This window comes from Camellia sinensis, chromosome 4, assembly GCF_055761805.1.
Source record: "Camellia sinensis isolate YWXY chromosome 4, ASM5576180v1, whole genome shotgun sequence".
In the NCBI taxonomy this organism is placed as follows: Eukaryota; Viridiplantae; Streptophyta; class Magnoliopsida; order Ericales; family Theaceae; genus Camellia; species Camellia sinensis.
The window spans coordinates 151,507,566-151,523,820 of record NC_138964.1 but is presented as its reverse complement, the minus strand read 5'-3'; positions in this window follow the sequence as shown (position 1 = coordinate 151,523,820).

The window sequence follows — 16,255 nt, the reverse complement described above, 5'->3', positions numbered from 1 at the left end:
TAAAAAAAAGTTGGATATTACAATGATCAAGAAATGTTTTTGCAGGTCACCCACCAGAGACTCGCCAATGAGCTGAAATTCAACCACAGAGGAAGGAGCTGATCAGATCAATCAATTCCCACCTCATTTTTTAATCAGGTTCTTGTAGGAACAGTTAATTCTGGTTTTTTGTTTTTATAATCCTAGTTTTAGAGTTTCAATAATTCTGCGTACTTGGAAAAATTGCCCAGAAAAGTGTATGGACAACAATCATAGTGAGTGTGGTGCTCACATTCTACCAATTTTAAATTTACACGGTACACTTTATTTTCACAAATATGGCTCAATTATTAGGATAGTTAGTCCGTTAACTAAGACCCAATAAGAAAATATTTTTAAAATTTTATTGTTGAATGCTGCAATTTTTTTAAAATCTTAATTAAGCTAAAGATGGTGCCTAATTTTGATATGTAGACTGAGCTTCTAAATTTCGGAGTAAAAATTAGCATTTTCATTGGAGTACATGTGGGTGTGAGTGTGTGTGTAGGTAGTTTGTTAAGCAAGCTTATGCTGTTGGCAAGACTTTCCAGTTTATTTTTTTGGCAACATGTGTTTTTGTTTTAATTGTTTATTGAATTTTGTAATTTTAATTGTTTATTGAATTTTGTTTGAGTTACAGACTTATCAAAGAAGTGGTACCCTCTTCGTCAATCCAGGTTTTAAGAGGCTGGTTGGTGGCCAGCCTTTGATGTCAGAACAAGATAATGCTTTTTTAAAATTATTATTATTATTATTATTATTATTATTATTGATATGATGTCAATTGAAGGTGTTTTTTTATTTATTTTTTTTTTTTTTTTAAGATAGGAATGACAATTGAAGTTAGAATCATGTAGATATTCCAATATGGTTTGGGAAAGGTAATCCTATTATTTTTAAGAAATGACCTAATCTGTTTAATAATAATATACCTTGAGGTTATATTATTTAAGGTAGGTTGTAAGTTGGATGAGTTCAGTTGGATTGAGAGTCTCAGTTCAAATCTTTGAGGGTTTTGGTAAGCATTACTCGTGCTTGACTTTTAGTCCAAACTAACTTGCTTAACTTTGAGCCTTTGCCTGAGTTTATCCCATATTTGGTTTGAATTGTTCGAGATCATTGTAAACTTTTTGAGAAATATTAAAAATTAAAAATAAAAAATTTCATAATTTATGCATAATAGCGTAGTGAGGGACAAACAAAAAATTGACTCGTCATATGATCAATTTGTGAGTCAAATTAAGAGAGATTTTTTAAGCGAATCAAAAATTTTCTAAAAAAATTGCCTTGAACCATGATCTAATCTAAATCAATGCATGAAAAGAAAAGAAAAATTTTGTTGGGATATGGATAGAATTGATTATACTGGGATATGATTTAATTCAACAATAGAAATGTAGTTAATAGGAGTATACAACTTTAAAAGAAAGGGAGTAGGACCTACTAGAGGTGGTTATGTAATTAATTACTAAAGAATTTGAAGCATTAAATTTTATTTAGGAGTACTCAAAATGAGGGAGTGAAGAGGACAAATTCCATAGTGTTGAACGGGATCTCCAACGGTAGTAGGCATTTTACCTATCTGAATATTACTATAAAGTATATATTTTATTTTGCCTATCAATTGTTTTATGTTTTTACTCCAACCATGCTCTTTATTTTAGCTATTTATCCAAATACTATTAATTTTATAGAATGACACGTCAACAACAAAGATGGAGGGAAATGATCCTAATGAATGAATACATTTTGCCTAGCGTTGAAGGCTAGCTACATGTAGCTAGTGAATATGAGTTGAGGCAAAATGCCTAATCATATGCCTAGTGCATTGGAATTGAAAAAAGTGAATCACACTAGGCATTTTAACTAACAAGTATTATATGCCTAGTGCATTGGAGATGCTCGACAAAATCAAAGTTATAGGTGGCTCCAATTAAATGATGATTACATTGGGAGATGTACTCATTTATAGGAGAATTTATTTATTGTTTGCTTCAAAGCAAATTCATGTGGTGTTTACACTTGATATTTATTGATTGAAAAGTAGAACGCGAGACTTTTCGTTAAACATCTCTTTTCTTTCTAGCCTAAAAGTGGCCTTATTGTCTGTGGAATAACGCGGCATCACATGGAGATGGCCGAAATTGTGAAAATTGTGAAAGAAAAAGTCTTCTACAAATGGCTATACATGCATGCTTATTTGTGCTTGTGATAATACGCATTGTGCCCGTGACCGTGGTACTTCGAAAATTCAGTTCTTAGAAGTTTTGTCTGCACCCCGCAAAGGATGTGGTGCGCTCGCTACCTCAAGGACCACGGTCGCGAGGTACTGTTGGCCCAGGCATATTTAAAGCAAGCTCAGTTGAAATGTTTGGTATCTCTCTTAGATAATTTTCTAAGTGCTCTTGCCGAAACTCTTCTAAATATTTCCTATATTGTGAGATACATTTTTGTAGAGAGCTTTTTGAGAGATTTATTTTTGTAAGAGAAAATTTGTTTTTGACAGTGAACTTTGTAGTGACATTTTTTTGTAATGCTCTTAACTGCATAAGCAAAATACTCATGCAACACAAACTCTCCCCCTCAAGCAAAATACCTAGAGAACTTGTGTTAGGATTTTCATCCTAAAGAATTTAATAATTTGTGTAATGTTTGGGACAAAACTTCATAAACCTTTCCTGCACAAGATCTTTTGATTTGAACATTGATTCAAACAAATGAGACAAAAATGAATAAACAGAAAATCATGATTTTGTCTTTGGAACGGGATTGCCAACTTGCATTACAATGCACAGAATTAAGATTGAAAATCCTAACAATCTCCTCCTTTGGTAATTCTATGACAAAACACAAAATACTCCCCTATACAAACGCCACACACACTCTCCCCCTAAACAAAATACTCCCCCTAAACATAAGGCCAAGTTTTCTCCCCTTTTTGTCCAAAATTGATAAGGGAAAAACGCAAAACAAAAACACATAATAACAGATTTTTGATCAAAACATTTGTACTCAATTGAAAAACATAGTTTTATCAAAACTAAAAATGTTCAGCAAGTGTAAAGAGACACTCACTTCAAAACTATTGGATAAAAGATGCCCACAAATCTCATACTAAGGCAGTGTGTTGTGTGAAATGAGAGAATACCATGTTTAATAACGTCAAGTAGAGATCAAATTTGAACATTTTTGCACAAACAATTGTGCCACTCTTTTGGAAGTTAAACCTCGAGTTTACAAAAGATGATTTGAGATAGAGTATTTATTCAATCTTCCATAACCTCCTTTCTTGTTCAAATTTATTTATTTTCATCTCAACAACAATTTGAAAAAGGCTTTCACACTGCTAAGAGCGGTAGCTGAATCCAAAAATTATAAATTTTATCTTTTGAAAAATTGCAGCTATAACACACTCTTACATATAACCATTTCCTTGAGCATAGCACAAAAAACAACAAAATATTTTTCAGCTCAACTCTCATCATCATACTTGTGAGTACTCAGTAAAGGTCAATCGGCAAGAGTTAAGGCCCAAAAATTAACATATTGTTCAGGATTTCTCATTAGCGATGGATAAACATTTACAAAAATGTTTAAGGGCCCGAAATACTGTTGGCTCAAATTGGCTCGAAATCCAAAACGACGTCGTTTTGGGTTTATTTTTTTTTATTTTTTATTTTTTGCTTTTTCTTGCATTTGAACGCAGAGACAGAGAGAAAAGAGAGAAGAAGAAGAGGAAGGGAGAAGACAGTGATGAAGGAGGAGGAGGAAGACATGGAAGCAGACCGCCTCTACTCTCTCTACTTTTTTTTTTTTCTTTCTTTCTTTTCTAGTGGATCTGGATTGATGATTTGTTGATGAACAGATTTGTAGATTTGGATTTGTGGATCTGGATTCGACAATTTTAATTTAATTTTATTTTTTTTTTGCTGTTGATGAATGTATGATGTTGATGTTCAGATTTTTTTTTTCTGCAAATTTTTTTCATCAACATTCGTTTTGATGTTTTTTTTTTTTTTTTTTGCGTTTTTCTGCAGATTTTTCTGAACTCGTTGGGTCTATAGATCTTGTTCATCATCAAAATGGATGTTGATGAAGATGTTCATGTTGTTGATCAACGTCAAGAACAAAAAAAAAAATCTACAGATTCTTTCACATCAAGAACAAAAAAAATCTGCAGATTCTTTCCCCTCTGTGTGTTCATCTTCAAAGAGAGAAAAAAAAAGAGGGTAATCGTCTGAAATCAATGGATTGATCATCTGGATTTGGGTTTGATTTTGGATTTTGGATTTTGGTTTGATCTCTCTCTCTCTCTCTGGTTTTTCTGGGTTTGTTTTTGTTTTTGTTTTGGGTTTTGATTTTGCTGGGTTTTGCTGGGTTTGTTCCTCTCCTCTTTTCTTCTTTTCTTTCTCTTCTTCTTCTTCTTCTTCTTCTTCTTCTTCTTCTTCTTCTTCTTCTTTTGGTTCTGCTCTTCTTCTTCTTCTTCTCTTGTTCTTCTTCTTTCTTCTTCTTCCTGCGAAAAAAAATAAAATAAAATAAAACCCAAAACGACGTCGTTTTGGGTTTTGAGCCACATTCGAGCATGAATTATTAGGGCTCTGTAACAGGACTGAAACATTTAATCCTCCTAAAAAAGTATACGCAATGAGATCATATTCATCAATCCTCAAGTAATCAAAGCGATGTGAGAATTACACAATCTGTACATGTCATGTAAAATAAAACAAAGTTTTTGAAGAGTGAGTATAGATAGAAAAATTCATTTGACCAACAATTTTTTTTTATAAATGATTTCCCAAAAAACAATTCTAAGACAAGCAATCTAGAAGAAACAAAATTCTGTTTGTGGGAGAAACTCTAGAACAAACAAAAGACTCACAAGACATGACACCAAAATGAAAAATAGGGAAAACTACCAATAGGTCCTAATAATTGAACTTAATTCCCATCAAGTTCTATTGAAAATAAGTCATAGTAAAATCATCGTTAAAAATAATTTTTTATGACGAATTTTTACATATGTCGCTAAAAAAAAATTGACTATTAGTGACTTTTTTTGTCACGATTCTTATAAATTGTTGTCACTAAAACTCACAACTAGTGACGTTGTTCTGTGACAAATTCTTCAAACTGTTGCTGAAAGTTACAAATTTGTTTTGTGATGATTTTTTAAACTGTTGCTAAAACTTATAATTAGTGACATTTTTTTGTGACAATTTTCAAACTATCATTGAAAATTAACAATTAGTGACGTTTTTTTAATAGTGTTTGATAAAAAAAATCATTAATTCTCACAAGGCCTATTAGACAATAAGTTCACCTATTAGGACCTACATATAAGTTTTCCAACTTTTTTTTTTCTTTTTTCAAAGAACTCAGAAAAAATATGTTTACAACAAAAAAACAAGAAACCCTCCATCTCAAATCATTTTTCCTTACCCAAACAACTTTAGTTTTGACACAAGGAGGTTCAACACAATTGTTGGGAAAGTTCACAAAATTTTGAAAATCTTTTTGACATTTTACATTTTTGTTGGGCAACAAGGGTTGTGCAAAATTCTTAGAAGCATCTAAAAACGTATCGCCTTTGTATGGTATGTGACCATTAAGCAAATAACAATAAGAACAAAGATGACCTATTTTACCACAAAAATCACATCAAAAAACAGGCTTACCATCCTTTGGATATTTTGTGGGCGACTTACCTCATTGGATGTTCCACTTGTTCACATGTTGTGGCCTTTGAGCTTGTCGAGGAACAACTCCATCCCTGTCATGATTAACCTTATACAAATTCAAGCATCTAGGCCTAATGTGACCAACAGTTCCACAATGATGACAAATAAGTGTAAATTTCTTCTTCAAAATATTTTCATGCAAAAAACTAGAAGTTGAAGAATTTGTACCTTTTGCCTTGTCATGGCCTTTTTCCTCTTGGGTGCTTGTAATGTTGGAAGTTAACACTTCGGCCATGGCATTGGCACCGATCAGTTCAGGTTCCTTTTTGCACATTTTTCTTCAATGGCACAAATTTCAACTTCTTCTTAAGAAGATCATTTTTCTTCTTAAGTTCATCATGTGTGCCAAGGAAAAAATCTCTCTCATTTTTGTAAGTGGAGAGTTTATCGATCAAAATGCCCTTTTCATTTTTTAGGATGTCGATCTTTGCTTGAGCCTCTAAAAATTCATTTTTCAACCGATCCTTCTCCTTCACACATTTTTCCAAGTTGTTTATGAGATCTTTTTTGTTTGTTTGTTTGTTACCCCAAGTAAGCAACCCAAGAGGAGGGTGAATTGGATTATTAAAAAATTTTACAATGTTAAAAAAAAATAATAAACACAATATTTAGAATTTTAACAAATAAAAAACATAACAATAATTATCAATATAAAGTAAGAGAGATAGGAAGAGAAAATCAAACACAGAGATTTACAGTAGTTCGGCATGCCGGGCCTACGTCCACTCCCCAAGGAACCTTCTCGAGAATTTCTTTACTATCAAAATGAATCAATACACCACCAAGGTTTCACCAAGCCTGTGGATTTTGCATAAGTCTTATTTTTATCTATTGAGTCTCACTCAACAATAAATTCCTTACTCTTACAAAATTCCTTCACAAAATAATAAATAATGATAAGAGGTACTCAACCCTCTTTTATAATAATTCTCTCACAAAAAGTAAATATGAAAGTGTAAGAACAAATACTACACTTTTATCTGAAAGTAAAAGAGTATAATATAATACGCTCAAAATTTTAGAGCACATAGATTTTTCTCTTCAAGTTCTTCATTTTTCTTCACACAAAACATTTTTATTTATACACAAAAATATATCCGTTGAGAGATGAGATGCTCCTCTTGACAGAACAGATGCTCGTGGTACTCTTTGATTTCAAATAGACAGCAAAAGGTAATGATTAAAAGTAAAACTATCTTTTTCCTTTTTTTCAAACATGGAGCCACCGTTTTTTTTTTTTTTTTTTTTTTTTTTTCTCTTGTAGGTAACTTGACCATTATAATATAATATTCACAACTTTGAATTCAGGATATGAAATGTTTTGCTCTATCTTTTTCTTTCTTTTTTTTATTATAATATATATATGTGTGTGTGTGTATGTGACATGATATAATCAAAGTAGTGTAAAAAGTTTAATTGCTCACGTGATGTATTCTATTTATATTATATGCATTATATATAATATTCTAATCAAATATTTGCATACACAGTAAAATCTCTTTAAGTAATATTTATAATAGATCTAAACATATATACCCTTTTTAAATTTCTATACATGTTGTAGAGATTTTTAACTAAACATAACCTACCACTCCATGTGGATATATCACTTTTGTCAAAAGAAGATAACTCATCAATGTCAAATTTATCAAAACAATGCAACCAATCAATATCAAATTTGTCAAAAGATGAATAGTGATCAGCCTAATTTTTCAAAAAGTGAATAGTAAAGTTTTCAAAAATATTTTTATTTAAATAATATTTAACAAATGAATCATACAATATATATTTTAAACAGCTAATATTTTGTGTCAAATAATATATAATATGTATATTAAAAAAAATCTAAAATTTTCAAATAATATTGTTGACATCATCAAAATTAAACATATATGATTAACAATCTCCCATTTTTTGATGATGGCAATACAAGTATGTATTTGACACAAAATTAAAATCAATAAAATATTTGATAACTTTGCAACATATAATTAAAGCACATGCATGCATAGCAATTCAAAATCATATTTTTTCTATCCCTTTGACATCATCAAAATAAAAGATGGAGATAGGAAACAAACACATTTGATAAAATAATCTGAGATGCCAAAAATATAAGAATGGTCCTTATGTCTTGTCGGGATCATTGTAAGGATATTGGAGCATCTCCGGCGTCCAAAATGCTGACAAACAAGAGATTTGAACAGATATGCATCGAGTATTGGATCGATGGAGTATATAAAAAGTGACAAAGATGATAGGCAGAGATACAAAATTGTCAAGTGTTTTTAGACAAAAATTTGTTTTACCTTCTTATGTAATCATGTCATTCCTTATCTTAGCCATCAATGGTTCTGACATGCATGAGGTGCCTGTAAGGCAGGCAAATGAGAGGTTACCACTAGTGCAGTCACATGCTATTCCTGTAAATGAGTGTCCTAGTGTTGTCGGTAATAGAAATGATATCGATGCTATTAATAACACTATGGCTCTGATTGCGGTTTCCAATATGGCGCAATGACTACAAGCAAGAATACAAGAAAATCAGCAATGGAGAGACGATGTGTGCTTATTAAAACAACTGGCTAATATTCGTCAGGAGAAGAGAGAGCTAGAAAGAAAAAATTAGCAGTTGGAGAATGCAATGCAATATTATGCAACGGTTATAATGCCAAGACTCACAGAAGTCGAAAATAGAGAGAGGCATGTAAAAGAGGCTCATGAAAAGTTGTTCAGGGAAGTGAAACACAAAAAATCTGTGAAGCCTTCTGAAAAGTTACATGTAATTGAGTAATATTTTCTCATTCTGAAATAAAATTGCAAGCATTTCTCTTTGGAAAAAAATTGTTGGTGTAGATAAAGAGTTAAAAAAAATTATATATACTTCTCTTAAAATTATGCATAGAATATACAAACGCCCTTAAAGATTGTGTCCCCCCCCCCCCATTTTTTTTTAATAATTGTTTTAATCTCAAAATATTACATAATATGAGTCTCCCCCTAAATTAATGCACTAAAAATTACATATATTAGAAGAAACAGATTACCAATTTATGATACCAAGGGCCATTAAGATCCGGCTATAAACAACTACACCAAGTGCACTAGCATAAAAAGAGAAAATACAAATAAAAATAATTTCTTTAGACAAGGTAGAAGTAATCATTATTAAATCCAAGAGAGTTTGGAGCACATATAACAAGATAAAAAATATAACACAGTGCAAAAATAATTTTAACATGTTGATCGGCGATGACGTTGATAATCGGAAAGAATAGAGAAGATCAGGGATGAATGTTTGTAGATCAGTGATGAATTTTTGTACATTGGTGATGGATCTTGGTGGATCAATAACGGATCTTGACGGATCGGTAATTGATCTTGATGAATCGGAAATGATGTTGAAGATCGATGATGGAAGTTTTGTGTAGAGCAATGATGGATCTTGGTAGGTTGGTGAGGAATTTGGGTGGATGATAGTAATGATGAAGGTGATGGATGATGTTGTGGATGGTGGAGCTAGTGATGGACGATGGTGAGAATGAAAATGGTATATGAGGACGAAAGGAAGAAAGAGAGAACAAGAGAACGAGAGAAAAAGAGAGAAAGAGAATCAGAGTAAGAGAGAGAGAGAAAGAGAGAGAGGGAGAATATATAAAAAATATATAATTTTTAATTTTAATTTTATTTATTTATGTTTAAAAAAAACATCATATAGGAGTATTCATCATACCAAATTCAGTTCTAATATAACAAAATTGTTCTTTATTAAGAGGCTTGGTAAATATGTTAGCTAATTGACGATTTGTAGGCACAAATTCTAGTTCAATATCACCTTTGAGTACATGATCTCTAAGAAAATGATGCCTTATTTCAATGTGTTTAGTGCGTGAGTGCTGAATAGGATTTTTTGAAAGGTTAATGGCACTTGTGTTGTCACATTTTATAGGAATATGATCATAGTGAAGTCCAAAATCTTGAAGTTGTTGTTTCATCTAAAGCAATTGTGCACAACACCCAGCGGCGGCAATGTATTTTGTTTTAGCAGTTAATAGAGCCATTGAATTTTGTTTTTTGCAAAACTAAGAAGTGAGTGAGTGTCCAAGAAAGTGACAAGTACCATTTATGCTTTTTCGATCAAGTCTACATCCCGCAAAGTTGGCATCTGAGTAACCAAAAAAGTTCAATGGTACTTCCCTTAGGATACCATAGTCCCAAATTTGGAGTGCCAACAAGATATCTGAAAATACGTTTGACTGCGGTGATGTGTGACTCTTTAGATGCGGATTGAAAATGTGCACACATACAAACACTAAACATTATATTGGGTCTACTAGAAGTAAGATAGAGTAAAGAACCCATCATACCTCAATATTTCTTTTCATCTACTGATTTACCTTGCTTATCTTTGTCAATTTTTATTGATGTGCTTATTGGAGTTGCTACAGGCTTTGATGATTCCATTTCAAACCCTTTAAGAAGATCCTTGATATATTTTGTTTGATTTAAATGGATCCCGTCCTTAGTTTGTTTAATTTCTAGACCGAGGAAGTAATTTAACTCCCCTATCATACTCATTTCGAATTCACCCTGTATATCTTTAGCAAACTCTTTGCACAAATTTTCATTAGTAGCACCGAAAATGATATCATCAACATAAATTTGAACAATTAGCATATCCTCTTTTTTGGTCTTTATAAAAAGAGTTGCATCAATTTTTCCTCTAGAAAAGCCTTTTTTAAGTAGAAAATTACTCAATCTTTCATACATGCTTTAGGAGCTTGTTTTAAGCCATATAAGACTTTTGAAAGTTTGAAAATATGATATGGGTATTTATGATTTTCAAAATCGGGAGGTTGTTCAAAATAAACTTCCTCCGAAATGTACCCATTTAAAAAAGCACTTTTAACATCCATTTGATATAATTTAAAATCTTTAAAACATGCAAAAGCAAGTAACATTCTAATAGTTTCAAGTCTAGCAACTGGTGCAAAAGTTTCATCAAAATCAATACCCAATTCTTGATTATAACCTTGAGCTACTATTCTAGCTTTATATCTAGTAACAACTCCAGATTCATTCATTTTATTTCGAAAAAACCCATTTTGTACCAATAATGGGATGATCCTTAGGTCGAGGGGTCAAAAACCAAACTTCATTCCTTTCAAATTGATTTAATTCTTCTTGCATTGCTAAAATCCAGTTTTCACCATTTTCAACTTCTAAAAACGATTTTGGTTCAATTTGTGAAACAAACGCTAAGTTACCACAAATATTTTTAATAGAGGAACGAGTTTTTTTACCTTCTGCCGCATCACCTATGATAAGGTCTTTGAGGGTGACCACGAGCATACTTCCATTCTTTTTGGTAGATTTGAGTTGTTTTCTGGAAGAGCATATATTTTTTGAAGTTTCTCCATTGTCATTTCTTCTTCATGTTCACGTAATGGATTTTCTTCATTTTTTTTATGTAAATGCTCTACATGTTTGGTTGATTTTTTACAATATCATTACCTATAAGATTCTTGGAAATAATGTTGTTAGATTCATCAAAAGCAACATGTATAGATTCTTTAACAAGTAGAATTCTTTTGTTGAATACTCTATAAACTTTACTAGAAATTGAATAACCAAGAAATATAACTTCATCCGATTTAGCATCAGATTTTCCTAAGCTACTTTATTGTTATTCAATATAAAGCATTTACAACCAAATGCACGCAAATGACTAATATTAGGTTTTTTACCTTTTCAAATTTCATAAGGGGTTTTCTTAAGAATAGGTCTAATCATAGCTCGGTTTACAACATAGCATGCAGTGTCAACAGCTTCCGCCCAAAAATATTTAGGCAAGTTATTTTCATAAAGCATAGTACAGGCCATTTCTTCAAGAGTTCTATTTTTTCTTTCAACCACACCATTTTGTTGAGGAGTTCTAGAGGCAGAAAAATTATGATCAATTCCAAACTCATCACAAAACATAATAAAATCATCATTTTCAAATTCTCTACCACGATCACTTATTAAGATTTTTTTCATTTTGAATTCTTTTACAAAGTCTAAAGAAATTATAAAAAGTTTCATTTTTATGTGCTAAAAATAATACCCATGTATATCTAGTATAATCATCGACACAAACAAGAGCATACGATTTTCCTCCTAAACTTAATGTTTTAGATGGTTCGAATAAATAAATATGCAAGAGTTGAAGCGATGTAGTAGTTGAAACGATATGTACGAGTAAGAAATAATCTTCTCGTATAATCATGTTGATCAAGTCCGCCCTCCTCCAAATGTCGTCGTTTTATTCCCTGAAAACACAAACGTGAGCTAGTCAGCGGGTGTGTGCCGGATACCTCTCTGATGCCTAAGTCAGCAAAATAGACAAATAGACAAAAGCTTTGTGTATTCGAGAATCAAAGTTGTGTTACCTCTCCATAGGTGATGTTATGAGCTTTTATAGGTTCCGTGTGGCACAATTCTAGTAGGACTCTTACACCTTTATGTAGAGTCCTCCTAGGAATCACATTCCTGAAAGATAATGCTTATCCTTCAACACCCCCCTCACTTCTTAAACCAAGTGAGATGGTTTTACCATGGTTGGATGTCAATACGACCGAGACAACATGGCCACGCTAAAGCCGCAGACTAGACCGAGCTCCAACTAGCTCGGTTCTTCCTTTCACTGCGCGTGTACCTCGGTTGACATATTCCAACTGGGTTGTCTGAAACCGTGCTATCCACAATGAGCTTGGACCGAGCTATCTAACAGCAAGGTCCTAAGCAGAAGCCAACAATACCTTGGCTCAAGATGGTTTGACCGAGCTAACTGCCACCGTACCAACCGTGGTGACCGAGCTAACTGCAAGGTTCTCTGGGATCGGGCTAACTGCAAGGTTCTCTGGGACCGGGCTAACTATCAGGCCCTTTTACTCAGTCCTTCTCACTGTAGCCCATAGAACGACCCATCACCTAGCTCGGTCAAATTTCCACATAAATTACCCTCTCAATTGCCCCTTAATTCCATCTGCGCAGCATGATAGGGATTACCTGTCACCAGCCGAGCTAAAAGCTTTAGCTTGTCAACCGAGCTAAAAAACCTTAGCCTTCCAACCAAGCTAGAAACTTCAGCCTTCTAAGCAAGCTAAACTCACACCGGGCTACTTCAATATGCTCGGTCAAAAAACGTCTCTTCAATCTTTGTAACTGAACCGCTTTTTATTCCAAGGACACGTGGCACACCCTTATTGGCCTAGTGTAGCTGTCACGCCGCCCTCGTACCTCGCGATATTTGAATAGTCCCGCCCAAAACTTGAGCTTTTCACCAAAACCCTACCTTTTGAATCATTTACTCGTACTATTCACCTTCTTCTCTCTCTCTGAGTCTCCATTCCTGCTTGACCCTGCATTTTGCTGAGTTCGTGTTTTCTGCTACCATTACTTTCATCTTTAGTACCCTCGCCTTGAACTGGTATGTTTGCTCAAACTGATTTTTTGTTGATTTCACACTTGTTTGCAACACATAATATGCGTATTTTTATGTTTTTTGCAAAACACATTCCATTTTTGCTTCTATTTTTCTGGGAAAGATCCATGTAGCAGAATCTCGAATGATCTGAGAAACACTGATTTTGATCCAAAATTACATTTCAACCGAACTAAAAATTTGTTTGCCTCGGTTGCATGCCTAGCTGCACCTAACAACCGAACTATAACTCCACACTATACTTGTATTCCATAGGTTAGGTACCTTTAGCTTCATCTAACCGAGCAATCAAACCGTACTAGGTTTGCGCAATACCGTACTTAGAAAGCCTTAACCTCCGACCGAGCTACAACTTGGGGCTAAACCAACTTCCTTAGTACAAACCGAACTAAGAATGCTGCCCCAAAGGCTCAACCGTGCTAAAAAGCCCCTTGCTCAAACCGAGCTAAAAACTGATAGCATCTTGCGTAGCCGAGCTAGGACTTCATTTATCTTGCCCTTGTTTTTTGTAGCACGGTGCAATGATCAGTGCTTAACACCTTTCTTTTTTGCTTTGCAGACTTAGGTTGGCCAGACACTCCTCTGATTGCTCAACCGAGCTACTAGGCGCCTTTTCTTGACCGAGCTAATCCTTCAGCTAATTTATTGATAATGTAATAATCAATGGGTAAATATAGGTTTTTAGTAAACTCACCAGGAACCATAGCCGAATTCCGTAAGGACTACCAAATTCCGAATGATGTCCACCTTTCACTAGCCGAACTAGACACCGTCCCCTGGGGAAAACAATGCTTTGTCCCTTTTAACGTTATTTCCATCGTAGAGTGCGGTCTGCGATTCCCTGTGCAACCTCTTCTTTGTGAATTTCTTAGACAAACCAAGCTCTGCCCTACCCAACTTTCCACCAATTCTTGTCGCATAATAAACGGCATTGCCGAGCTAAACCGCCGGGCTGGCCTTAATCGCGGTCTAGCCGAGCTCTTCTATCAATACTCCATAGGATCAGCCGAAGATGGCTGGGTTTACTATTTAAGAATAAGGCGCCGGCGTGAAAAAATAATAAGGAATACCCCGGATAAAGACGTGAATGATGATGATTTCTTCTGGGTATCTAGGAATTTTGAGGACCAACAAGCCCAGATCCCTAGCCACAGAATAAATTAGAACAAGGGTGTAGCAGGTAGGGTTACCTCGGCTTCATTGCATGCTTTTCTTTACTTCGGTTTTCACTCCCTGAACCAAACTAACTGTTGTCTTCCTTCATGTAGATTTGAACTTTCTCAAGTCCCAATACAACTACCCTAACTTGAATGTCTTTTGCGCCGCGCTGCGATATCCAAACCGAAGTTGGACCGAGCTACTGAATTTTGAGCTGACCTACCGATATAGCGGTAAACGAAAGACTAAGGTAACTGACTTTTTGTTGGAAGCCTCTCCTGAACCGGACCCAACCTTGCTCCAAATCAATTTGATCCCTCTAACCGCTGAGCAAGAGATGGCCAAAAAACGAGCTGTAAGGGCCCTCCTGACCGAAACAAATCAGCCCGAGGTACCACCAGCCGGTCAGACTCAGGAGACCGTGGTGGCCCTTCATCCCATCAACCCTCATCATCTTGTTCAAACAAGGGTGCTCGGACTTCCATAACCAAGCCACGCCTTGTTGATGAAGAAGATACCATCCTTCCGCCAAGCCCACAACCGGAGCGCTCTAACCGAGCTAGCTCTTCCAAGTGGGCTCCAAAGATCACTTTTCAGAACCGTGTTATACAGGATACTAATTCAGTGGTCGCTGAAAAAGACCACCTAATGGCATTCAATCTAGCCAAGAGTGTTTGCCTTTCATCCGATATGGAGCACCACAACTATCTCACCGAGCTGAAGGCCATTCGCTCGGCCACAAAGTCAATGGTGCTGGTAAGTAACCTCCTTTGTTTATCTTTCTAATTTGCATAACTTTCTGCTCGGTTTTACTACAAGTTTCTTTTCATTTTTTGCAGGCCATGCAGAAGAACCACATCGCTTACAAGCGTGTATTGGAACTTCGCAAAACAACAAGGCAGGCAATGGCAGAGGTAACCAAAAAAACTGCCAAGCTAGAACAGGCTAGGAAGCAGATAGCCGAGCTACAAATCAAGAATGGTCGTCTGACCGGTCTTGTCAGCTCGGCTGAAGCAGACAAGCAAAAGGCTGCAGTCGTGATAAAAGATAAATACCTGCGCGAGTTGGCCAAGCTTGAAGGAAAAAAGAATGCCGAAATAACAAAGCTTGAGAAGAAGCTGGAGGATGCAGAGAACCGCGGTTTCAAAGAAGGCGAAGCCTTGTACATCAAGCAGTGTGAAGCTGCGAAAGACCTGTTCTTTAAATGCGAGTGGAGGGGGGCAGTGGCGCAGCTCGGTTATGGACCTGAGACCGAGGTCTTCAATCCTCCTCCATATTTCATACCGAGCTCACTGGCAGAGTATGCTGCTACCATTCAGCAATAATTTCTGGAGGAGAATGATGAAAATGAAGCTCCAAAAGACAACACTCAATCCGGTCGCCAGTCTACCTCCCCAACTCAAGAGGTCTCCATCCCATCTTTGCCAGCTGTGTCCGATGTTGTGCTTCCAACCGAGCTTAACCAGAGTGTGGTTGCCACAATCGAGCTACCTCTGGGCGAAAACCGAGTGGTTTTAGATGCTGACTTAGATGACCTGTTTGCTTGACTATGTACTTTTCTTCTTTTTTGCCTTTTGGAAAGAGAGACTATAATTGGGCTAAAGTCCCCCATTTTGTACTTTGACTTTGTATGGTCAATGAAATCTCTTTTGTTTCAACTGTTATTTCGGTTAGCTGCCATGCATGTAACTTTCTAACTGTAATCTGAATGAAGTATAATATTCTCAGGCTGAGATACTTTATCCTGGTCATAACTTTACAATCTGACTGGCCATACTTGCCAACCTTTTTAGCCTTGATCCTTATCTCGGCTAAAGAACAATAAGCGTTGGGTTTTCCAGCCAACCACTCTTCA